The sequence below is a fragment of the Equus przewalskii genome, chromosome 14, assembly GCF_037783145.1.
Source record: "Equus przewalskii isolate Varuska chromosome 14, EquPr2, whole genome shotgun sequence".
In the NCBI taxonomy this organism is placed as follows: domain Eukaryota; kingdom Metazoa; phylum Chordata; class Mammalia; order Perissodactyla; family Equidae; genus Equus; species Equus przewalskii.
The window spans coordinates 70,853,730-70,881,404 of record NC_091844.1 but is presented as its reverse complement, the minus strand read 5'-3'; the positions used below and the strand labels follow the sequence as shown (position 1 = coordinate 70,881,404).

Genomic DNA, 27,675 nt, shown 5'->3' with positions numbered 1-27,675 from the left:
GAGCAATTACTTTCATTTGAGAGGGCTCAGGGCAAGTTTCATGGAGGGCTTGCTGGTAAACAAGAACATTGAAGGCAGGGGATGGTTTCTCTATGAGTGAGGGTGAGGAGAGCAGTAGACTCAGGAAGATTAAATAGCAAAGATGAAAGTGCAGAAAAGCTAGGGGTTATTTAGGGAGTAATGAAGGGGGAAAGTGCAAGGAGGAGTGTGGCACCAGCTGAAGTGGCAGAGGGAACCAGATGTTCTATGTGCAGTATCAAGACACTAAGGGATTTTAGTGGAAGGAGGTGGTGGGGAGCAGTGAAGTATGAAGATCTGGATGAAAATGAGAAATGTCAGTTTTCCAAATTTACGTGGATCTTTTTTTGGCAGGTTTTACACCCCAAATTTTATATTTTCATGGTTTTTGAAATGATTCCATATGTAAGGCTTACCACACTGGGAACTTATTCACTCATTTTTATGTATATTTGAGAACAGACTGTGTTTTTTTGGTGGAAGTTAGTGCAAAATCTTTTTCGCTAGCTAACGCTTTTTTTTTTTTAAAGCAGTAGTTATTTTTTTAAACAGTGTATTATCATTTGGCATTCTTAAGATGATGCAGTGGACTTGTTTTCTAAGTGTAAAAGTGGTGTCTCCTTGTACAAATATATCTCACTTATAGTGAGATTGGTCATGCAAGTTAAAAGCCCCTGGCTCTCAATATAGTTCGTGATTTATTTTACTGATTTATTTATGCCCTACCATGTTCCAAAAAGGATTTAAGGCAGGATATGTCATGAAGAGTCTTGGACCTTGTTCCAGCCCCGTCTATTATTTGAACCGCTAGCCGACATTACACTGAGGGAACAGTATTGAAGACAACTGGTGACACAGAATGTGTTGCAGTTGTGTCTTTTGCCAAACTGTTAGTAGTTCAGAGATGGATACAATATAATTAGAGTACCTTTAAAGATAACTCCTTTAAACTTTGATAGCATGCAAGAGAAGTTGGTGGGAAGGCACTGATAGAGAGCTTTGACCCTTGGGAGCTCAGGCACATTTAGAGCAGTGGTCCCTACAGTAGGGTTTACATAAAATTATCTGGGAAATGGGAGAAATATTAGCGGTCTGTAAGGAAGTTTCTTTACTTTCAGTGTGTTGTGAGGTTTTACAGTTTAGAGGGGCCTGAGTAATTGGATTTTTAAATTTACCATTTTAAACGGTAGACTCTTAACATACTTTGTATTGCAGTAGGGAGTCGCCATGCAGATCTTCTGTATATTTCATAGAAGTTAACTGGTCATCTTGAGGCAAAGGATTTAAGAATTGTCTAACTTAGAGATGACTTACTCATTTTTTTTTCACAAAAACCAAATGTCCCAATTTGCTGACATTTTCTGTGACAAGTGCCTGTGAGTAGCATGCTACCTAGCAGATATCTATGAAAAATAAACACATTTACTTAATCTCTCCCTTTGGGATGATGATAAGTTCTTAACAGTGACTCCAAAAGTAACTACTTTCAAAATAAAATAAAATTCAGTGCTATGGAGATAAGTTATTGAAAATGGATATTTGAGTTATTTCCATCATTGTTGGATTTAATTGCTGAAAATGATGTCTGTTAACTTTAAGAACGTTTTTATACGTGCACTTAAACTTGGAAACAGAATTTTCTAGCATGTATAAAAACCTTGTAAAAGAAATGTTTTAGTGGTTTTGAGCCCATCTGCTGAAAATACAAAAAGGCAGTACCATCTGATTAGTTAGTAAGAACAACTGATTGTCATCAGGAAATATGGAAATGCACTAGCTGAATTTTAGCAAAAACCTTTGCATAAATGGTGAATGGGGTTGAAAATTGAACATCATGTTTTATTCAGTGTGTAAGTGATGCAGTTCTTCCTTTTATTTTACTCATCTTTGTAAAGTATGTTTTCTGGCTGTGATAGCCATTTAAACCAGTAAAACGGTTATTTATTATAAAAATGAACTGAATTTAGAACCAGGCTTTCAAGTTGCTGTATTACAAAAAATCTGAAAGCGAAATTAAAAAATAACAAACCATGTTCAATCACATTTCTCTCACCAAAAATAGTGGTATTGTGGTATTAATAACAGTATTTATTAGAAAGAGCATAAAGCTGTGTTGTCAATAAGTAAAATGCTTAAAAATTGCTTATTTTATTATAATGTCATTCTTTTAAATGCTTAAAAATTGCTTATTTTATTATAATGTCATTCTTTTAAATTTCCATTTTTTGTATACTTTACAAGGTACATAGTTTATTGGTCTAGTTTGCAGTGTGTATAAATTATAAATAAATATACATATATAGCTTCCTATTCAGAAACTGTTTAACTGTGGGATCTATGCTAAAAATGGTTGTGTTTTATAGCAAGCATTTTTACCTAAGGACCCTTGGGAGTTCATGGATTAAGAGTCTCTACATAGGCTTTGGGGGTTTTTGAACACTCTGAAATTATTTGCAAAATTTTGTGAGTTTAGGCATATTTCTTTGGGAAGAGGGTTTATAGCTTTTACCAAATTCCTAAATGGGTCCATGACTTCCCCAAAGGTTAAGAACTTCTGTTGTTAAGGACTGGGACCTTAATAACTCCATTCATCCGGTCTTACCCTCTTGCCAAGTTGAATGGATGTATCTAATGTCATCCCTCAAACCTGCAGGATGACTGGATTTGCAGTCTGTTTTTCCATTTTGCAATAGATGTGATTGTAATGCCTTTGGCCTTTATGGATGTTTGAGTTCTATCTATTTGTTGCACAACTACCTAAGCTTCGTCACTTGGCTGCTTTTATATATCATTTCCCACCTGTCTCCCCAACACCCCCAGAAAAGGGTGTACCTTTTGTATGAGTGTGGAGATGGGAATACATATATGCATAGAAGAGCCCAGTATCAATTCAAGTTTGGGGAAACCCTGCTGGGTAGGCTGGAATTCACAGTTGCTGTGCTTTTAACCTTTTTCTCGCATCTGAATCTCAGCTTTCTAGAGTCCTTAGGGTCTGATTTGACGTATGCTAAAAACACTTTCCATGTTCTATCAGCTCCTTAGATCTGTTCTTTTTTCTCTTCACTGTCTTCGTTCTAATTTAGGCGTAATTATTATGATAGTATCCAAAGTGGTCTCATTGTCCCCAGTGAATTCCTTCTTCACTCTGTCCTAAATTTTGTTTTGGAATGATCATCCTAATTTTTATTTTCATTGCGGTACTTTGCTTAAAAACCTTCAATGGCTCCTCATTACTGTCAAGATAAACTTTTTCTTTAGTCTGTCATTTAAAGCTTTCCAGTATCTGGCACCAACCTACTTTTCTCGTCTCAGTTCCCACTAGTTTCCCCCAATGAACTGTTCAAAATAAAATTGTCCCTTTACTATCCCCTAAACATCCCTTGGGCTTCTCAATTTCCATCCTATTATATATTCCTTTCTTTGGAATATTCTCCCTTAGCCTAGTCTGTATCTCTTAAAGTTCTACCTATCCTTTAAAACTCAGCTCAGATTCTACCTTGCTTGTTAGGTGTTCAGACTATAAAATTTGAAAGCAATCTCTTCCTTCAATGGATTCTTCTAATATTTATTTTCCTTGTTATTCACTTGACACTTTATACTGCCTTGTACTGTGTGGAATTTTTTGTTTTCATGGTTTCCTATCTTCCAAATTAGGGTATGAGAATGGGAGAAGAGGATCATATTTTATATTTTGTCCTCTGCTATGTCTTACACATGTAGATATTAAAATATTTGGCAAATCACATTGATTAAATCATAATGCTGCTTATTAATGTACTTAGAGAAGTAGACCTTTTTTGTATGTGTACCTGGAATACTCATACATAATATCTGGGGATTCTCTTCACTGGTTTTAGGGTATTTGAGAAGCTGAATTGGAAATCAGATATTGCTCAGGGAGCGTATAGTCCTACAGCATGAGAAGTTGGCTGTTAAGAGCTATGTTCACAAGTTTGGGGTAGCCTGGTGACTCATTGTTCTCCAGTGTTGAGCTCTACCTGCCATGGATAACGGAAAGACTTGTGCTCCTCCCTCTCTCTGCTTAGCTGTGCTGGAGACACAAATTCCTAATGTTTGAGGATTACTACACTTCTGTTTTATTTTTCAACATGTTCTTCTCATGTAGAATGTATCTAAAAATGTAAAAAATACATTTTTATTGAATACTTGTTTGAATGATAATTTAGGGGAAACATAAGGTTATTATATCTTAGGGTTCCTGCCCTTCAAGGAGATTATAATCCCTATAGGGAGTCTCATTTTATTTAAATACCTGAATTAGAAAATAGTATAAAAGATGTCATATTGGAGTTTATAACTAATATTGTTAGTTCCTAACTGAGATATGTGGAAACTCCTCTAGCACCTAACTATTTTTAGCACTCACTTGAAATTTATTTATTGTCATGTATACTTGTTTCTGTTTTTACATGTGTCCTTTCCTACCAGCCACATTGTAAATTATGGAGGGTAGAGGTCAGCCAGTATCACAATGCTTTCATAGTGCTTCACCCACAGTATACATACTTAAGTGTGTTACTGCTGCTGCCAGAAGCCTAGCATGGTCTGGGTAGGCTTACTGGAGGAAGTGGAATTTGAATTAGATTTGTAGGATTTGGAATGATACTTACTTATACCATGGTCCCATGGAACACAAATAAAGGATTCTGTAGTTAAAATAATAAAGTACATTTGGAACTTTGAATCTGGAACATGGAGCCTCCTTGGTTACTCTGCTTTTGGCCCTGAAGTGACTCACATCACTTCCTCTTATAGCCCATTGGCCAGAAGTAGTTGCAGGGCACTACTTAAGGGGCTAGGAAATGTGGGCAAGAAATGAATATTTGGTGAGCAGTAAATGTCTTTGCCTTACCATAGCAGAATTGGCTTTCTTTAGAGAGATGAATACTAGAATTCGTAGGCCCTGCTTGGAGTCATTGAAGTAAGGAGGAATTGTTTTTGTGTGTCAGTCTAAATGGGATTTTTATTACTAAATTTATTTGTGAAAAGAATTTGTAGTGTTGAATGGTGGTCCTCGGGACAATTGAAGGAGAAATTTTACTAATGTCTCTACTTTTGGGGTAGGGCTTTCAGATGCTATTGGAGACCTTTTGTTGTCTGAGGATTTCATAAAATTTCTCCTTAGGGTCCCTGGAGGTCTTTTCTCTTCCTCTTATCAACATATTGCTAATTAATTAAAATCTGTTTTCTCCATTTTTTTGTTTGTCTTTTAATACTTGTTTTGATGAAGACTTTGGGTGGTGGTTAAAATGTTGATCAAGTATGAAGTACTAGGAAGTCCAGATCCTTATTTATACATGAGGCATATTTTTCTCCCAGTTTTTTTCCTAAAGTCATCAACCCTGAACTTTTTAGACCGTAGGCTTTCTTTCTGACTGCATTCCAATAATTTTCTCCTTTTTAAATTAAATAAACCATATATATATATATAAATTACATGACTATATTCTAATAACAAATTCAAAGTAGTGGAAATATATAGAGTTAAAAGGTGAAAATCTCTGTTGTGGATTATATGATAGCTGTTAATTTAGGCTAACACCCCCTAATCCACATTTCAGATGACAGTATCTTCTCTCTTGGGCAAGGGATGGGCATGTGACCTAGGTTTGGTCTGTCATAATGCTATATTCCTTTGGACGCAGTAATTGCTGCAGGTTAGCCATATGACCAAAGCAGGTTTAGAGCCCTTCCTTGAGATTGAAAAACAGATGGATGAGGGATAGGCTCATTCCCTTGGGGTTGCTAAGCTGAGTTGGAGTGTGCCTGGCCACATGAAGAAAACTTATCTGCCATAGGAAAGAATGAGGCCAACATACAGAGCTGACTGAGACAGATAGACTCATACACACACACTTACAAATGCACAATCACACACATTTTCACATGCTCCCATGTGTGAGCACGGGGAGTCATTGGAGCCTCTGGATCCGCTTGAATCTTAAATTAGATCCACCCTATATTTCCCAGTCAAATGAACTAATCAGTTCCCTAACTTGCTTGTGCTAGTTTAAGTTGGGTTTCTGTGTCTTGGAACTGATAGAGTCCTGAATAATTCAGACCCTCCCAACCTCTGTTGGCATCTATCCCTAAACTCCTTCCCTCCCTCCCTCCCTCCTTCCCCCTCTACACAAAAAGAATCATACTTTTTAAATTGTTACAGGATTTTTAAACTTAATGTCATTGTAATCTTTTTGTGTCAGAACATGAAGGAGCCATTTTATCTTTGCATAAAATGCTGCATAGCATTGCATTAGATGTATATTCCATAATTTATTTAACCATTTCTCTTTTGATGGACATTTAGATATCCAGATTTTTGCTGTTGCAAGTCATGTTTTGGTAAACATCCTAGTTTGTACTTGTTTTTGCATATGTATGAAAACATACCTATGGAGTTAATGGTTCTGCACATTTAAAAAATCGATGTCCTTTCAAAATGTTATCCCAGAGGCTGTATCAATTTACACTTCCACTAACAGTTTATGATAGTTGCCGCTTCCTTCCACCTTTATCAACTCTGGATAGTATCAGTCATTTCTATTTTGGACCTGTCTGATGGGTAAAAATGGTATTACAACATTGTTGTAATTTGCAATTCCCTGACTATTGATAAAGTTGATCGTCTTATCAGATGTTTATTGTATATTGGATTTTTTTCCCCTAAGGCTCTCTTATTCATATTTGTTCACTTTCCTTTTGGGATGCTTGTCTTTTGTTATTGCTTCTTAGACATAATGTGTGTATGATGTAGTTGTATTTACACTAAGTAGGGATGGCCTTGATAGACAGCTGACCCTGCTATCTAGTTATTTCAGAAAGATATGAGCTATCTACAACTCCAAAACCTACATCATATATATATATATATATATATATATATATATATATTTTTTTTTTTTTTTACAGCTATCCCTGGGCATTTAATCGGTTTGTATCTAATAACCTGCTATAGGTACACAATTCATTTACTTAGCTCAGGGGTACATGTCTCAATTGAATACTCTGTGGTGCTTAATTGAGGTTATTTTATGGCTGAGATAAACGTTGGGAAACTCTTGTTTTGAGAATTTTCCAGGTCAAAATCATTGTGACTACACTGAATGGTATACAACTTTGGGACTCAATTGACCGTTTGTCCACTGCTGCAGAGTCAGAACCAGCTTCAGGAAAATTTTGATCCTATAATTTCTGGGTCACCTCCATGGAGAGGTGGGTTGGCTGCATACTTAGATATCTTAAGTGGTTAGGTTCCTTAATTTTCATAAAATATTAACCTGACTCGACACTTGATTGACTATGAAAGTGTACAGTCCACCTGTAATTGGCAGTAAAGAATATCTTCACTCTGTCAAGTATGTATCCTCTTACTTTGCTGCCCAATTCTTATCAAAACCTAGTACTTAGAAATAGAAGTCTTCGGGGCTGGCCCCGTGGCCAAGTGGTTAAGTTTGCGCGCTCCGCTGCAGGCGGTCCAGTGTTTCGTTGGTTCGAATCCTGGGCGCGGACATGACACTGCTCATCAAACCACGCTGAGGCAGCGTCCCACATACCACAACTAGAAGGACCCACAACGAAGAATATACAACTCTGTACTGGAGGGGCTTTGGGGAGAAAAAGGAAAAAATAAAATCTTTAAAAAAAAAAAAAAAAAAAAAAAAAGAAATAGAAGTCTTTGAGAATTGTTTAAATAAACACATTCACTCCATTGCTTTAGAAACAATCAGAGTTTTTACTTGGATCAAGCCAGAGTACCAGAGTATATTGATTGCATTGCTTTAGACTGGAGTAGAATTACTTTTACAGAATTATTTGGTAATAATTTGATGATGCAATCAACCTTTGTTGAGGCCCATTAAAACAAACAGCTTTATAAAATTTGGTATTCCTCTTATTGTAGAATTCTTGTGAGGATATTATCTCCTTTATCTCAGTGCTCTTGGGGATGTTGTAACTACTGCTACTACTGTTACTGTTCGCAGCTAATCTGGAGGACTGAGAGTGAACACAGAATGAGCTAATAGTTGATGGACAAATACTGCTTTTAGCTGATGGCAAATGCTTTTGCCCAAGGGGAGAGACCGTTATGGATGAGGGATTGTGTAGTGGTTAGGTGTGTGGGCTCTGGAGCCAGATTCCCTGGGCTTGAATCCTGGCTCTGCTAGTTCCTAGTTGTGTGTTACTTAACCTCTTGGTGCCTCAGGTTTCTCATGTACAAAATGGGCATAATAATTCTTCCTACCTCCACAAGGTTGTTGTGAGAATTTTGTGAGTTTAAACATATAAAATGTTTAGAATGTGCCTGGCCCAGGACACATGCAGTGAAAATGAGCTGCTGTTTTTTTTACCCCCAGTTTGTAAAAAAAATTATGATAAGATACACATAACATAAAATTTACCATCTTGACCATTTTTAAGTGTGCAATTCAACCTGCCGTTATTTTTGTCATCATCATCATTATTAGAACCCATGCAGTAATTTTTTTCCAGGTCTTGGTACCAGGAAAAGCTGTGTTTCCTTTGACCAAGTGGTTTGCATATATTACGTAGTCATCATGACTCTTATAACCTAAATTTCTCTCCTGCAAGGGAGCTCAGTTAAATGTGCAGCCCTTCCCTTGCGGCTGTATGGGACCTTGTGGTATATAGTTTGTGTGCTAAACTTACTTGTGACTTCAACTTATTCTCCTCCCTCATTTTCTCTGCTCCAGTTTCATCACTTTTTCCTTTTTAATTCTAAGGTACTCTGGGCTGTCTGAAAAGTTTTTTAGAATAATATGGAAATAAACAAGTAATCTTCATTACAGCATGTGCTCATATTGAAATTTCAGGTTAATTTTTATTTAATTTACCTTAAGCTGGCTGCTGCTTGATGACAGGGAGGTGCTATAATTTTCATTAAGATATCTCAAATGGCATCATAAGATGAGTTACTTCTGGGAAGGTTCCTCTTGACAGCTAATCCTGTTGATGGTGTGGGTTTTCTTTTAAGCTTCAATTACAATAGTATTCCTTCCTGATTTTTCTTGTTATTTGTTTTTTCCCTTGACCTTTGCTCCAGGCATCTCTTGTAGATTGGGGGTAGGGGGATCATTTTCAGAACTTGTTAAACCCATAGTCTTTAAAAATACTCTTCAGAATAAGACTTTTATCATAGGTGTAGCATAGGCAGAGTCAAGGGCTATATGTGTTGTTAGTGCCTTTCTTTTAAAAAGCAGAATGCCAATTTATTGATTTACAAGGGAAAAAGAGAAATGTTCCAAAGCCTAAAATATTCTGCATTATTCTGGTTATGTCACTAGCGTGTTCTCTCCCCCAAGCAGATGTCCATGGGGCTAATGCTATTGCCTTTTTTGGGGGGAGAATTAAAAAAAATTTTTTTTGACATCAGGATTGATTGAAATGCCTTTTAAGTCTTTTTTTAATTTGTAGAATCCTTCTTTTTTTTTCCTTGCCATTTTTCTGTTGAAGAACCTGGGTTGTTTGTCCTGTAGAATTTCTTATGGTCTGGATTTCAGTTTAGTTTAACATACTTCTTTACCATCTGTATATCCTGTACATTGGTAGTTTGATGTAGAAGCTTGATTAAGGCTTAATTTTTTGGGAGGCAGGCAAGACAACTTTATAGATGGTATTATGCGACACATATGTCTAGTTGTCTTTTTGTGATGTTAGCAGCTGTTGCTATTGCTATTGGCTTTTGACTCTTAAAATCCTAAAGTGACCACCATGGTGTCTAGATGAGAAGGGGAAAGCATTTCCTGGAAATGGTAGAGTCTGCTCTGTTCAGATAGGACTCCTGGTGACCATTTGAGAATGAAACAGTGTTGTGTGGAATCAAAGACCTAAGTTCCAGTCGTGATTCCCTTGTTTAGGAGCTGTTCTTGCATAATGAACAACAGTGACAGTATCAGCAGCTACCATATATTTAGTGCTGCTTTTACAGCAGGTTCTGTGCTGAGTGGTTTATATGCATCATGTAATCTAATCCTCATAAGTGCGCTGTAAGCCGGGCGTCTTTATTTTGCAGTTCCCGTTGCTGAGAAGTAGTGAAGCAGGGATTCAAGCCCTGCTTGACTCCAGTCTTGTGCTCTTAGTCGCTTTGTTCTTCCATATCTGTAAAAAGGGGTATAAATATAGCTGCCTTGTCTATCTTGTAGGGATAATGTGATAGTATGTGTGAAAGTGCCTTGAAAAATATTATAGATGCTAAAATGAGAAGTATGCTAGACTGACAATACACAGGGAAAGGTGGATGGTGGAGGCCTTAGCCTTTGGCTAAGTGACAGTGAAAAGTTTGGACGGAAAGAACCCTCTGGTCATTTTCTAACTTCTGTTTCCATTACTATTGCTGTTGACATGTGGGAGAGTTTCCTTCTCTTGTTAAAATCGACACTGATACAGATTTTATATGTGGTAAATGTCACATGTCAGAGGTCGCTTAAGAGTCTCTGGGTGAATAGTGATGTTGGTTTTACTCCGTGGGCCATGTATGTAGGCTTAGGGCAGATATTTTTAACTGAGAGAACAAGAGTATTGTCACAGTTCTTTTTCTAAAAAGATAAGTATTTATTAAAAGTAGGGGAAGTGTTAATTGAATTTGTGATATTAGATTTCTTTAGCTGGATAGTGGGTATACGTAATGTATTTTCAATACCTTTTTAGTATGTCTGAAGTATCTTATAATTAATAAAACCATTAAAGTGCTGACCACTAATTTTTCCATGTGTAATAGACTAAGAAAGAAACAGGTGTGAGGTTAGTACCTTCAGGTCTAGCGTTGAGCAATGTTATCAATTATGATAAATTGGTAATGGGTTCATAGAGAACTGTGTTCAGAAGAGATCTGTGGCCATTTCCAGCTCACTGGCAGAGGGTGTTGTGATTGATGACTGGTATCTGCTTGGGGCAGGCACACAGAGTGTAGCAATATGTGTTTTGTTTTTGTTAAACCCTGGTAATGTGTGTATCAGAAAGCCCCAGGACTTGACCTGGACACATTTGCTTAATACTATGCTTCTTGTGGTTTTTCTGTTGCTCTGGGAATCATATTGCCATACTATATTTACTATGGTGAAATATCTAGAACTTCACTATGATAGCCCCAAGAAAGATTTCCCATTTATTTTTATCTATTATTATTTTTATTGAGATATAATTCACATAACGTAAAGTCATCTTTTAAAAGTAGTGTACAACTCAGTGGCTTTTACTATATTCACAAAGTTATGGAACTATCATTGCTAATATCAGACTATTTCACTACCCTAAAAAGAAATCCATGGAATCATTCAATATGCTACCTTTTGTGTCTGGCTTCTTTCACTTTGCCTAATGTTTTTAAGGTTCATTCATATTGTAGCATGTGTCAGTACTTCATTCCTTTTTATGGCCAAATAATATTCCATTGTATGGGTACACTGCATTTTGTTTATCCACTCAACTGTTGATGGACATTTGGGTTATTTCCACTTTTTGACTGTTATGGATAACGCTATTATTAGCTTTCATGTAGAAGTTTTTACATGGACATCTGTTCCTTTCTTTTGGTTATACACCTGGGAGTAGAATTGCTGGGTCATATGGTAACTGTATGTTTAACATTTTGAGGAACTACAAAACTGTTTTCCAAAGTGGCTGCACCATTTTACATTCCCACCAGCAGTGAATGAGGGTTCTGATTTTTCCACATTCTTGCAAGTACTTGTTATTATATGACTTTTTGATTCTAGCCATCTTAGTAAATGTGAAGTGACATCTTATAATTTTGATTTGCATTTCCCTCATGACTAAAATGTTGAGCATCTTTTCATGTGGCCATTTGTACATCTTAGAGAAATACTTAGTCAAATCTTTTGCCCATTTTAAAATTTGGTTGTGTTTCTATTATTGAATTGTAAGAGTTCTTCATATATTCTGGATACAAGTCCCATATCAGATATATGATTTGCAAATATATTCTCTTATCATGTGGATTGTATTTTTACTTTCTTTTTTTAAGATTTTTTATTTTTTTCCTTTTTCTCCCCAAAGCCCCCCAGTACATAGTTGTATATTCTTCGTTGTGGGTCCTTCTAGTTGTGGCATGCGGGATGCTGCCTCAGCGTGGCTTGATGAGCAGTGACATGTCCGCGCCCAGGATTCAAACCAACGAAACACTGGGCCGCCTGCAGCGGAGCGTGCGAACTTAACCACTCGGCCACGGGGCCAGCCCCTGTATTTTTACTTTCTTGATGTCTTTTGAGGCACAAAAGTTTTTAATTTTGATGAAGTCCAATTTATCTATTTTTTCTTTCTTACACTTTTGATGTCATAGCTAAGAAACCCTTGCCTAATCCAAAGTCATGAAAATTTATGCTTATGTTTTCTTCCAAGAGTTTTATAGTTTTAGCACTTACGTTTAGGTCTTTTATCCATTTTGAGTCACTTTCTCTATATGGTTTGAGATAGGTTCCAGTTGTTTTTGCAGTAGAGATGTAGCTCATTATCTTCTAAATATATACATCAGCAAGACCTGGTTTACCTCACTTGATAATATTTTAATCAGTATGTGATTTTCTGCCACTTAATTAGTTTCACCTCTGACCCCCTCCTAATGAGTATTTCCTTGGTCTTAAATGGAGTTTCTTTACCAAAACTTGATTAACCTTTGCACTTATCATAGAATGTGAGAATTAGGAGGAAGTTTATTGATTATGCAGTCTGTCTTCTTATCAGACTAGAGCCCCCAGCATCTGTGACAGAAGACTTTTAAACAGCTTCTTCTTGGACACTTAGTGAAATGGCTAGTTCACTGAAGTGAGTTGTACTGTAATGCAGTAGTTACATTAAGAAATCTTACCTAATCGAAAATCATTTTATAAATAGAAAATGTTTCAGAGGGAAAAGGAGGTTAAGAGCTCGATTTTTTCACAGTTTTAATGTTATTTTTCCTGTAGCAATTTTAGTCAAAAGGAGTTGATGATTGTACCATGTTATGTACTGAAAGTGTGTGTCACCCCAAAATCCACATGTTGAAGCCCTAACTCTCAATGTGATGGTATTAAAAGGTGGGGCCTTTTGGAAGTAATTAGGTTTAGATGAGATTGTGAGGATGGAGTCCTCACAGTGGGATTAGTGTTATAATAAGAAGCGACCAGAGAGCTTGCCTGGCCTACCCTCCAGCATGTGAGGTTACAGCAAGAAGGCAGATGTACGTAAACCAAGAAGAGGGCCCTCATGAGACATTGAATCTCCTGGCACCCTGATCTTAGACTTCCCAGCCTCCAAACCCCTGAGAAATAAATGTTGTTTAAGCCACCTAGACTATGGTATTTTCGTATAGCAGCCAGAGCTGACTAAGACACATCATAACCCGCGGTGTTTTATAATTAAATGCAAGCATTATATCTATCAGCACAGTAGAGAAATGCTTATATTCCTAGAGCAATTCAGTTCAGTTTAAAAAGGTCTAATGGTTAGAACATTTATTCTTTTATTCAGCTGGAGTGTTGCCCTTGGTTACAACTTCGTGTTTTGTCAATGTCCTCATTAAACTCCATACTTCACGTACGCACATAGTAGTACAAAATATGGTCAGCTGATAGTTTTTTGTTTTTCCTTTTATTATTATTATTATTTTTAAAGATTTTTATTTTTCCTTTTTCTCCCCAAAGCCCTCTGGTACATAGATGTGTATTTCTAGTTGTGGCTCCTTCTAGTTGTGGCATGTGGGACGCTGCCTCAGTGTGGCCTGAGGAGCGCTGCCATGTCCATGCCCAGGATCCAAACTGGCGAAACCCTGGGCTGCTGAAGCGGAGCGCGAGAACTCAACCACTTGGCGGTGGGGCCAGCCCCTGTTTTTCCTTTTAATATAACTCAGAATTAAGCTCTTTGGTAGCCACACTCCCAGACAGAAATAAGTGTTGTGAAAACGGTTTTCTGTCACAGGTGCTTCTTTGCTGGCTTTGCTTATTCTTCGTCAGATAATAACTGTTGGTTAAATAGAGTCCAATCGATTCAGCTCTTTTTATATCCTGAATTGATAGGAAATATTTCAAACATGCAAAAAAGAATAAAGAATAGTATAAAAATCATTCCATGTGCCATCCACCCAACTTAATTGGATTTTATCATTTTGCTATATTTGCTTCAGGGTTTTTTTTTCCTGAGGAGGATTCACCCTGAGCTGACGTCCATGCCACTTTTCCTCTATCTTTTAGTATATAGCCGCCAGCACAGCGTGGCTACTAACAGAATGGTGTAGGTCTGTGCCTGGGAATGGAACCCAGGCTGCTGAATCAGAGCACGGTGAACTTAACCCCGAGGCCAGTGGGGCTGGCCCCAAATTTTTTTGAAAGAAGTGAAACATTGTGGAGTTGAACCCTCTGTGAACCTTTCTCCCTTTTTTCCCCTCCCCATTTTCCTGAGGTAAACACTATCTTTTTTTTAAAATATTTTATTTTTCCTTTTTCTTTCCAAAGCCCCTTGGTACATAGTTTTGTATTGTTAGTTGTAGGTCCTTCTAGTTGTGGCATGTGGGACGCCGCCTCAACGTGGCTTGATGAGTGGTGCCATGTCTGAGCCCAGGATCTGAACCGGCAAAACCGTGGGCTACTGCAGTGGAGCACATGAACTTAACCACTCACCCCCCAGGCCTGCCCCAACACTATCTTGAATATATCTGTTTCCATAAGTAATGTAATTGTTTTTCATGTTTTAAAATTTTAGATACAGCTCTTACAATATGCTTTTTTCCTGCAATTTCTATTGCATGGCTACACTGTGATTTGTTTACCCATTCTCCTTTGGGTGGTTATTAGGTAGTTTCAAATTTTTTATTATTAGACTATTTTTATTATTAGATTATTTTATTATTAATGCTGCAGTGAACATTCCTGAATATGCTTCTTGTTAACATGTATGATTTCTATAGAGAGCGTGTAGGGTGTATGTGCATGTGTGTGAATGTGCGTGTGTGTTTGTATAGGATTGGAATTACTAGTTGAAGAGTATATGGTTAACTTTGAAGAATAATTTGACATTACTGTCAGATTGTGAGAGTTTTACTTTCCCCACATTTCCTCCACCAAGTTTTAGCATTCTCTAAAGTGGAATTCGTAAGGTTCTAGATGGTAAGCAGTTACTAGGTTCAGCAGTTTCTCTGACCAACTCTAGAAGTACTTGGTGTGTAGAAGGAAACATTTATACTACCGAATGAACAGGCTCCTTGAACTGTGTGGCTTGGGATCTGTGGCTAACTTACTCTGGTATAAGGCCATTCATAATTCACTTGACCAGTTTAGTTGACAAATAGCAAATTTTAATTTCTTGTCAATAACACAGTCACATAAACATTGGTAATAGTCTTCATTACTTGAATTTTATTTGATTAAATTCTCTGTGGAGCAAGTAAAGTAAGCAAGATTCTAGTCTCTGGCAATTGTGACTTAAAATCACTAACATTAACAGATTAATAAAATTAGTATAGGGTACTAGGAATAAAATGTAAACATAAATAGAAAGTTAAATTTTTATGGCTTAAGATTTTGATATTGAGAGACATCTACAGTAATTTAATACAAAGTAAATATGATTAAGTATAGTATACTGAGTGTCAGGTGAATCTGCAGAACTAATAGTTATATTAACTATCCACAGTTTAAAGACAGAGATGATACAGGTTCATTGGACTAAGAAACAAGTGTGCAAGCCAGAAATAAGGGTGTTTATCACATCCTGATCCTTACTTGAACTCTGGGCATTAGAATAAGTTATAGCTGTCATCTAGTTTAGCAGCAAGAAAGAGCTTATCTTTTATTTTCAAAAATTTAGTATTAAAAACATGTTTCCTGTGAAGTTCCTAAATTATTAAAGGCACATTTAGGAATAATTTATTTTGAGGACATTTGTTTTGGCACCCTTCGTTAAATTTCTCTCTCCTTTGGTATTTTGAGAGATTAAAGGTGATTCATGTTATATTACTTGGAGGAAGCCTGTCTTGCTTTCTTGCTTGCTTGTTTTTGTCCCCCTATGTTATGAAAGGAAAATGGGAGTGTTGTGGAAAATAGAGAAAAATATTAAAAAGTAGAAGGGAGGAAAAAAACCACAGAACATGTAACTAACCATATGTAGGCCTATCCCTAGATAAAAGCTATTAACATTTTGGTGGACTTCTGAAAGTTACAGTCTGGGTTTATAATTTTATTCAGAATTTTTTGGTGTTCTTTCCAAAGCAAATAGCTGTTCTTTAATTCATTGGATCAGGAGTTAAAAACAATAAATAAACATGCAAAAATAAACAACAAACAGAAACCCTCAGTGAATCTCATTCAAGAAAGAAGTTGTTCTTAGTTCTGTCTGAAGAATAGCCGTAGCAGCTCAGCCAGCAGGTCACTCTCTGAGTTGCTAGAGTAGGACCTCTTTTGTGCCAGCTGCTTGGTGGTGAACAGGCTGAGCCTTGCTCTGCATGTTATAAAGGCACAAGTGACATGAACTTTGATCTGTGAAATATATTTCTTCTCTTTATGAATATGAATAGGTTTTTCCTTTTTTTAATTGAGGGAGAGCAAAGACAAAAGTTCATTAAGCTGTAAATGTAAATGATTATATGTCACTGCTGTTAACTTAGCCAAATTAATGGCTCCCCTTATGAAATGTTAGTAATAATTATATTGGTAGAGGTACACATTTTTAAAAAAAAACTTGGCCTCATCCTCTTTAATTCTCAGTCTAGTATCTGACCGCCTTCTCTTCTCCTACCTGTTAGTGTTGTCCTTTTCCCTTTCTCTGGTGCTCCCTCTTGTTTTGCCCATTGCTATAAAACTGCCTCTCTAACCTTTTTCGAATGTACTCTCCTCTTTCTATCCAGCATTTTTTTAGTTTTTTAATCTCTCTTTATATACCAGTGTTTTTTCCTAGACACCCCCCTCAACCACATATAACACAAACAGTATTGTGTTTGGACCACACATTGTTTTCAATATATGTTGAATTTGCATGCTTTAAGGATTGCAAGTATTCTGTTTAGTAAGATATAGACCTCACTTCTTTCTGTTGGCTTAAGGTTGCCCCACGTACACACTTTTGTTACTTTGGCTCTTGTAGGGTTTTGAATTTGTACTTTTTTTTAAAAAAGATTTTATTTTTCCTTTTTCTCCCAAAGCCCCCCGTACATAGTCATGTATTTTTAGTTGTGGGTCCTTCTAGTTGTGGCATGTGGGATGCCCCCTCAGCATGGCTTGACCAGCAGTGCCCTGTCTGCGCCCAGGATTCAAACCAGCAAAACCCTGGGCCATCAAAGCAGAGCGTGCGAACTTAACCACTCGGCCACAGGATTGGCCCCTGAATTTGTACTTTTTATATTATATGCTCTGAGAGTCCAAGAATAGATCCATACACATATATTAAATTGATTTTAACAGAGGTACCAAAGCAGTTCAGTGCCAAAAGGGCAGTCTTTTCAACAAATGGTGCTGGAACAATTGGATATCCACATCTGAAACACTAGACTTTGATCCATACCTTGTACCACATTAAAAAATAGTTAACTCCAAATGGATCACAGAATTAAATGTAAAACCTAAAACTTTAACAGTTCTAGAAAAACACAGTATAAAACCTTTGTGACCATGAGTTATGCAAAGATTTCTTAGGTTTAACCCAAAAAGCATGATCCTAAAAGACAAAACTGATAAACTGAATTTCATCAAAATTGAGAACTTTCTGACCTTCAAAATACTATGAAGAATATGAAAAAACAGCCATCAGAGAAATGTAAATCCAAACCACAATAAGATACTACTTCACACCCACTGTGATGGCTAGAATAAAAATGTCAGATAACAACAAGTGTGGATGAGAATGTGGAGAAGTTAGAACCTTCATGCACTGCTCGTGGGAATGTAAAATGGTACAGCCACTTTTGAAAACATTCTGGCAGTTTCTTGGAAATCCCTCTCAACTCCTTCCAGTTTTTGCTCTAATCTTACCTTGGGTAAAGGAGGTCTACCCATACCATCCGTTATTTCCCATCCCCTCCCCTTCACTCACAATCCCCTTCCCTGTTCTTTTTTCCCCCAGTACGTATCACCTTCTAACATACTATGTTATTTACTTATTTTATTGTCTTTATTATTTTCCTGTCCCCACTGGAATTCTGTGAGGGCAGGATAGAATACTGCCGGCTTAAAGTAGCCTCTCATTAAATATTTGTTGAATGCATGAATGAAAGCTGGAACTGACTTCAAATCTCGTGCTCTTAATCACCATGATATACAGCCTCTCTAACATTTATTATTGAGTTTTCATAATGACTTAGTTTTTTTTTTTTTTTTGCTGGGAAAGATTTACCCTGGGTGAACATCTCTTGCCAGTCTTCCTCTTTTTTTTTTTTTCCCCCCTACTCAGAGCCCCAGTACGTAGCTGTATCTTCTAGTTGTAAGTCCTTTTCGTTCTTCTATGTGAGTCACTGCCACAGCATGGCCACTAGCAGATGTGTGGTGTGGTTCTGCTTCTGGGAACCAAACTTGGGCTGTTGAAGTGCAGCACGCCGAACTTTAAGCACTAGGCCATCAGGGCTGGCTGACTTAGTTTTTATAATGACGATTCAATAACTGTATTCTACTTCATCTAGTTGTACTATAATTTATTAAACTATTTCTTGTCTTTTAGTTTATTTCTGAAGGATAGAGTCATTCATTCAGCAAACATTTAGAGGCTTACAGTATCAGGCCTTGTGCAGCACCCTCATAAAGATGAAGAAAATATGGACCTTGTCCTCAAGGAATTCTCAGATAGAGTAACAGTAAATATATTAACAGTTATTATAATGGTATCTGATAAGGGCACATAGTAGAGGCATTTTGAAGGTACCAAGAGAGTATACCAGATGTAGTGCCCAACTCTGTGGGAGCTAGAGGTTGGATCCTGATTTGGGGGTGGTGTAAAAATGGGAGGAGGAAGGACACCTGAATAAGAGGATGCAGTAATAAAAATGGATGTTGAGGAGTGGTTTTGGCTAGATATTAAAATAAATTGGAAGAGAACTAAAGATTGTCAAAGCTGAAAATGATGAAGTAAAACTTTAATCAGTTGCAGTATAATAAAGTTCTCTAGTCATTGGTAATCTAACCCATTATTATAATTAGAGGAGGATTCTTGCTTTTAAAGATCTGAAAGAAGTTATACATTTGGATTGTATTTATCTTAAAATATGTGGTACTCACACTCTTAGGAGAGGATAGGATTGAGTATTTAGAATTCCTTTAAACTACAACAGTGAGTATGATAAACTAATAGTTGTAGAAGTGAACACTTTTTGAGTGCTTATCATATACCTGGCACTGCTCTAAACATTTTATATGTGTTAATTCAGAATAATATATTTTACCTTCAGCTATATGTGTGGTCAAATCATGATTATATGTAGGTAGATTATTTGTATTTGGGTTATCCATTCATTTCAAAAGACATCTTATTGACTGTGTTCTTCCATCTTCCCCTCAATGTCTTTCTCCCAATTGTTTTTACTGTACCTGACCAGCTTTTTTTTTTTAAATCATCATTTATACCTATTTTTTAAAGCTATTAAGTAGACTGTTTTTGTCTTTCTACCATATTTGTTAATATTTGATGGGTCATAATGAGAGAGCAGATGTCTTAAAAGCTGGAGAAAAGTGTATAGACTCATTTTCCTCAGTCTTAGACATTTCCTAACTTCCAGTGTCTTAATATTTCATTAATCTATTCAAGATTTTTCTCGAATTACACTATAATCATCTATATGAGTACCAGTGGAAGCTAATTTCCCCACTCCTACTTATTATCATAGACTCCCTTCACCCGTAAACCGGGCATACAATTCTTAGAAACCATAGGCTTTTAAAGGATTTGAAGACTCAGAATTAGAGGAAGGAGAAAAGTTATGAAACAGAATCTGCTTGTGGGAGCTGATTTCATACAAGGGTTATGATGAACTTTACACAAAAATATCTTCACCCACATTGTCTGATGATTTTTTATTTCACTTTGTTATGTTGCCTAAAATTCTGTCTATTAAGCATTAATTTGGATAGACAAATACTTGCTTTTTAGATACCTCTGGTTAGGTTAAAAGGTTATAATAATTTTTATAACTTGTTATATATAGTCAGACTGCCTCTCCACCCCTACTTGTAATTAGAAGGGAGAAACGTAATTTCGGAAATAAGTATGATGGTAAATTGGGGTAGCCAGAGTAGGGCTAGACTAGGGTACTATGGTGTGGAGGAATTTGAGGGTACTGAAATTAGGGAAGAGGGGCATGGGGAATGCTGTGCAGAAAGGTGGAATTTGCAAAAGACAAATTGCTTTGTTAAAAAATTGCTAGGGATGGCGCATTAGGGAGTGACTATTTTAGGGGATAAAAGTACATTTTTTTCTTTAAGTCTGTCTTGTTCTGATGACCGCCTGCTCACTTGCTTTGGAACTCTGGTTGATTCTTCACTGTAGTCTCATTCTCCATATTTAAGAGACTAGTAGGGGGGTGAAGATTAGGTTGAATCTGGGAAAGATAAAAGCACAGAAAATGTGACTCCACTATTATTAATGTTGTAGTACAGCTTTGTAAAATAAGCTTTTGTGGACTAGCCTGCCAATTGGACCATAGTGTTTGACATTTCTTTTATGGGAATATGCATATAAAATGTTAAATGACTAACATACAGTTAAAATCAAGGATACAATTTGTTCTTGAGAACAAAGACCTCATATTAAGGATAAGGATTAGGGAAACAGAATCTGAGATTTCAAAGGGACCTCTGGTTTTTTAGTCTATCTTTCTTCTGCTTGATTATCTTTAGTAATAATGATCCTGAGGTCTGCTTCCATATATTATCTACTTATTGGTTCTACTTTCTACTCTCTGAATGGTCTCTGTCCATTTTGATATGTCAGGGGTTCAGATATCTTGTGTCTGCTTTGACGTCTCTATTTGATGATAGCTGTTCTGTCTTCCCATATGCTTCTCTTTCCCAGACTAATTTCCATAGCCTAATTGTTTCTTGTATGCCATTGTTTTCAAACTCTTGAAAATCCTTCTAGATAGTCTCTGACTTTACATCCTTTAAATTATGGTATGAGGAACTTCATATAACTGTATAAATGTGATTCTGATCAGCTCAGATTAGAATGGGTCTATGTTATCAGTGTGATTAAGATAGTCCAAGTTTACATTTAGTTTTTTTTTCTTTTTTAAATGACCGTATCCCACATTTTGTTCCCCTTAACTACTTTGGTCATGTAAGCCTGTAGGTAAATTTATGTGTCTGTTTCTTTATCTATTTATTTATTTTCATAATTGGCTATTAAGCCAGGTCTTCCTATCTTCACTTTAACCTAAGAATAGAGGAGAGAATGGTGTAGCAAATCATGTCATGGACTTTAGGGGCAAAAAGATTTGTGTTTTGCCATTTATTAGTAAAGTGTCCTTGGATTACTGACTTTTTTTTTTTAAATAATGAAAGGATAATAATGCCTCATTACTAGGATTGTTATGAGGATTACATGAAATAATCTAGGGAAAGGACATTATTATTTTTTTTTTTGGTGAGGAAGATTGGCCCTGAGCTAATGTCTGTTGCCAATCTTCCTCTTTTTGCTTGAGGAAGATTGTCGCTGAGCTAACGTCTGTGCCAATCTTCCTCTATTTTATATGTGGGATGCCACCACAGCATGGCTTGGTGAGTGGTGTGTAGATCCATGCTTGGAAACCAAACCCACGAACCTTGGGCCACTGAAGCACAGCACGTGAACTCAACCAGTATGCCACTGAGCCAGCCCCTAGGAAAAGGCCTTTAATGTGCCTTATTCTAGTGCTTTACTTACTCTTAATTTTTAAAAATGTTTTAAATACACATTTAATGGATGCAAAAGAATATATGAAAAATATGTAACTGATAAAGAATACTATGCAGCAAACACTCATGTACTTATCACCCTTAATTTATACCTAGTTTTTAACCCTCTGTTCTGTCCTTTAGATCATTTACTGTTTTTTTTTTTTTTTTTAAGATTTTATTTTTTCCTTTTTCTCCCCAAAGCCCCCCAGTACATAGTTGTATATTCTTCGTTGTGGATCCTTCTAGTTGTGGCATGTGGGACGCTGCCTCAGCGTGGTCTGATGAGCAGTGCCATGTCCGCGCCCAGGATTCGAACCAACGAAACACTGGGCCGCCTGCAGCGGAGCGCACGAACTTAACCACTCGGCCACGGGGCCAGCCCCAGATCATTTACTGTTTTTAATTTTCATTTACTGCATTGTCAAGCCTACTTAGCTTTATGTTATCAACAGGTGCTATGAACAAGTTTTTGAATTATTGGAAGAAGTCATCGATAAGAAGTTCAACAGGGTAGCCTGAGGCTGAGCACTGAGGCAGGCCACCACAGTCCTGTTCATTGGTGGATCCTGAGTGGTTAATTAGCATTTTCTGGGGCAGAGGTTTTATAGTCAGCTTCTCCTCTGCCTGGAAGTACCTTTAACCACTTATTTTCTACCATTTTTTTCTCTATGAGGATATTTGAGAGATCAATGTCAGATATATATTCTCTTTAGTATTGTCCTCATTTACTAAAAATTTACCGAATTTTTTGATGGTTATGCTGTGAAAACTGTTTACTCATTTTACGAAAAATTCAGCATATATATTACCATAATGATATAACTTAAACTCTTAGATATTTTACCTAGTGATAAAATGTACACATTCTTCAGTTTTAGCATATTGCAGACTTTTACAAGTTGATTTTAAATTTTGCAGATTTTTTTGGATCTCAGTGCAGCCCAACATGAACTAAGAAATTCTCTACTACTTCTCAGAAATAGCGTTTTATTAAATAGTTTCTCATTAAAGATTGCAAAGTACGTAAGAGTTACAACCAAAAATTTCCAGTTTTAGAGTTAACAATAGCTTATTTTCCTGCTGCCGCATTTGTAAGTCTTTTAATAGTCAACAGAATATCTGAAGAAGTGCTGGACAAAAATATAAAAGTATAAAAAGTATAGTTTTGATTTAAACAAAAAATGACCAATTTGTTTACCATTAAGAGCTAGAGAAGGATCATTGTTTTAATAATTACATTCATCTTGCCATTTATTTATGTTATGACATTTTAGTGAGTGAATCTTTGTGACTAACACTATGGAATTTTTAGCTAATCAGGGGTATTTTGGGAAATAAAGACACATCTGATAAGTGGAAAAACCTGTTTCTTATACTTCACTTTTGCAATAATATGGCCCCGGGTCTATGTTTCAGATTTTTGGCTTTTGTCCATTTTGTCTCTCAAGTGACTTATTGATTCTTTATTCCTACTGAGGCCCATTATTTTTAATCCAGCTTTTGTTTTCACAGAACTACTTCCCACTAGTTTATCATCTGTATGCAAATGAAACATAGCAACATGCAGTGGAATTCCAGTCACTCTGTCTCAAGCTAAGTTAGTTTGCGTTTTCCTTTTACTTTGTTGAGAACTTCCTTTAAAATGCCAAAGTCCAGAGTCCACATGTGTTTAGACTTGGATGTATACGACCTTTGCAAATCTCTTCAGTGCTGGTAGGGAAAGGAGGGACTGAGGAATGTCCTGAGGTGGAAAAGTAAGGAAAATAAAATGTGTTTATGAATATTTTAAATAGAAGATGTCTTTTAAGATGGGTTGATTGCTATGCAGCCAAAGTCTTGTGGAGATTTCTTGTGTATCAGATTTCTTTATAGCCTCATCTCAGCAGTGTTAAAGGCTTATAATGAAAAATGATCTTACAGCTTCCTGAGTATTACTAGTGCGAGACTACCTAGAGTGGCATGGTGGACTGCTTAGTTGAAAACTTTTCTTTGTTAACTTTTTGTTTCTAAGATGGGGGAAGCGAACAAACTGTTACCAAAAACAAACTGACAAAAACCCCTTTTCCTTTCTTGTAAGCCCACAAATATGCAGGTTTGGCAAATTAACCTTGCTTTCAGTGTTAAGAGATGACTTTTTATGTTTGTTTGTTAGGGTGTCTGATGAAATTACAGAATAAATCCACAAAAAGAGCAAGTCTTATATCTTTGTTATTTGGTCACCTGGTAAAATCAAATCTGTGGCCTGAATGAATGCTTTTCACCTTTCCTTCCCTAGTTTGAGCACTAGTAGCTGCTTCCGAGGGCAAACTTAATCAAAGGCAAACCCTGGCCGAATGCTGATAGACATCAGTTTATGTGATAGTGCATGCTGGCAGAACTTTCATTTTCAGGCAATATTCAGCTGTTAAGATGGTATTATCCTTGCTAAAGCCTCACATGAGTAATAGCATAAGTCAGTAAAGTTGAATGACCTTTGTAATGGGACTTGGAAGACTGCGTTCTAATCCATGTCCTGTTAGAAGTTCTGAGTTTGAGCAGATCACTTTACCTCTCTGGGATGCCATTCTTTAATCGATAACATGAGGGCTTAGATCTGGTGCTCTCTTAAAATCTTGTCCAATTTAAAACGATTGCATCATTATTATACCTTCCTCACTACCTCTAAATGTCTATGTGTACTTTTTCCCTTTATTTTTCTTGGAGGAAAAGTTAAGTGACTTTCCAAGATCAGTTCATATGATTGTGAAACTGCCCATTCCTCATTCCTTCAGTTCATTCATTTTATTCATTATTTGTTCATTCATTTATCCAGCAAACATTTATTAGGCATGTACAAGATTTCACGTTCTTTTCTGGGTTCTGGGAAGAGAAAGATCAAGAAGACATAGACTGTCTTAAAGGAGATTAAAGTCTAATAGGGGAAGAAAAACATTCAATACAGCATAATAAAAAGGGGATTTAACATGGCAGTGTGGTGGCACAAAGAGGAAGTGAATCTTTTTTGGCCAGTCAAGTAAGGATTTACAGAGGGAACGCCTGACCAGAGTTTTAAAATTAAAAGAAAAAATTTTCCCCCCTCAATAAAAGTAGTAGATTCTTAATGTAAAAATTAAGAAATATAGATAAGCAAAAGTCAGGGGAAAAAACCACTGTTAATACTTTGATATGTATCTCTTCCCACATTTTTGAAATTGGGTTTTAAAGGATGCCTAAAAGACTAGAAAGAGGCTGGGGGAGGAAACATTAGAGATAAAAGGAATGGTGAATGCAAGGGTATGAAGGTCTGAAAAACTATGTTGTGTATGGTCAACTATAAGTAGTTAAGTATGGCTAGACCGTGAGAGGTGTTGCGTGGAGATGTGGGGAGTCATCAGTCATATGGTGGAGGACTTTTAACGTGATACTAAGACATTCAGAGTCTGTAGGAAGTCGGGGGCCAATAAAGGGTTTTTATCCAGACGTAGGGGAAACTGGGAGCAGGAAAAGTCCCAGAGTGACCATAGGGTGATTTGTTAGCATTACTGCAATGTGAGCAGCGAAGCAGCTCCGACTCTGTACATTCTAACACCAGTTTGGGCCACACAGGTCTGTTTCCGTCTGAAAACTGCGTGTATGAGACTGGGAAGCACCTTGGGTAACTGGCTATATACACACTTAGAAGACCAGGCAGTCAGACACCTGTCTGGTGGCATGTTCTGCTCCCCGTCCACTCCTCCTGAAAGCAGTATGAAATGAGTATTGCTGCCTGAATGAACCGTAACACAAGAATCCAGCAGAATGTAACAGAATTCCAAATACATAGATAAGAATTTCCTGATTTTTTCAGGCCAACACCATGAAAGAGAATCAACAAACAGAAGAGCTTAGAGTCAAATAAAAAGTTACCAGAACAGTATTCTAAAATAAGTTTTGAAAAACCATGTTGTGGTTTTAAAATAAGTGTAGCCAATAATTTTAGTGAGATAGTGAATTTATTGTATTCTTAACAAAAACAAGTAATAAAACAAGAGTAGGCATTTATTAAGAGGAGTCAATTAGAGATCTGGGGAATGAAAAATATGGTTGTTGAAATGGAACAATCTTTTTGGTGCCAGTGGAACTCAAATGTTTGGGCTTGAGCAACATTTGGAAGTCATATACAGGTGATAATGGTAGTAGATCTCGTGCTCATGGGTGAGGTTGCTCAGGAAGAATGCAGAGACTTTGAGACAAAATGACCACTAGCATTTGAGAGGTATGTGGAAGAAGAGGAGTCAGCAAAGACAAGGAGGGAAGAATGGTTGGAGAGTAAGAGGTGCACCAAGAGTAATGTCACGGAAACCAGAGAAGGGCGTGGTCAGTGAGACCAGATTACCAAAGGGTAAATAAGGGCTAAGTAGTGACCTGGCAATTGAGATGACCAAAACAGGAGCAGCTTCAATGGAGTGGTAGGGTTAAAGCCAGATTGGAGTCGGGTGAGGAATAAGTGGAAGGTAGGGTGGTAGAGGTTGTGAATATAGATTCTGCAGACATAGGTTTGCAGAGGAGTGGGATCTGTGGAGCTGGGACATGGGGGTAGGATGCAGGTTGAAGGATGTTGTTCCATTAGTCCTATTTTCTTCTCTAGCCTCTCTATGGGTTTCTTACCCTTTCTTACAAACATTGTCAGGTGTTTTCTTACATTCTCTTCTAACCTTTCACTTCCTCCCGATTTCACTCTTAAACTATTCTAACTCTGCATTTTTGTAGCACATATTGTCTCTTTATTTTGGAAAGATTCATATGATATCTTACATTCTGTTCATCTATTTATCTGCTGTCTCCTTACTTGATACCACAAGCCTTTCAAGGCTTTTTGTGTCTTTAACTTGACCACAGTATCACACTGAAGATGCTCAATTAAGAGTCCTTGAAAATCAATTGTAGAAATACAGGATGGAGAAATCCTGTTTTAGAATAGTTCTAGCAAAAAAATCGGGCATTTTAGACAATTATAAGTTTGATATGACTTCTGGGAAAATTTGAACAGTCTTAAAATTGAAGTATTATGTTCTGACTGCAGGAAGAATTAATTATTCTACTCTAGTGAAAATACATGTCACATCTGTTGTTTGCCTTTAATTCTGAATACCATAATTAAGAGAGATGTTGGCAAACTAGAAACTTGTTCAGGAGAGGGAGAAAAATGATAGGGTCAAGAGTGCTGGTTGCCAACCCAGTATCTGTTCTCCCTTTCTTTCTTAGTAATATAACTGCTATAATGTGGACATATCATTAAGGCCAACTATAAAATGACATTCCCCAGCAGTTGTAAACAGAAGCCTTTGGGTTTGGGTTTGGGTTTGGCTTTGGCCTTTGCCTTCTAGGACAGCTTTTTGAAGGAGATGGACTCATCTGAGGAAGCCTCAGGAGGAACTCTTGTCCCTTCTTCCTTTCTTCTGCCTAGGACATGGATGTGATTTCTGGAGTTGCAGCAGTCATCTTTTTTTTTTTTTTTTTTATTAAGGTTATGATAGTTAACAACCTTGTGAAATTACAGTTGTACATCATTATTAGTCATGTTGTAGGTACACCACTTAACCTCTAGTGCCCTCCCCCCACCCCCCTTTCCCCTGGTAACCACCGATCAGTTCTCTTTGTCCATATGTTAACTACCACCTATGAGTGGAGTCATACAGAGTTCGTCTTTCTCTGTCTGGCTTATTTCACTCAACATAATACCCTCAAGGTCTATCCATGTTGTTGTGAATGGGACGACTTTGTCCTTTTTTATGGCTGTGTAGTATTCCATTGTATATAT

At 36.9% G+C, this 27,675-nt stretch overlaps 1 protein-coding gene across 25 annotated transcripts in view; it reads left to right on the top strand.

The window, feature by feature from the left end:
- NCOA1 (nuclear receptor coactivator 1) overlaps positions 1-27,675 on the top strand; it is a 251,118-nt gene that overhangs the window by 7,653 nt on the left and 215,790 nt on the right. The window lies entirely within an intron of this gene.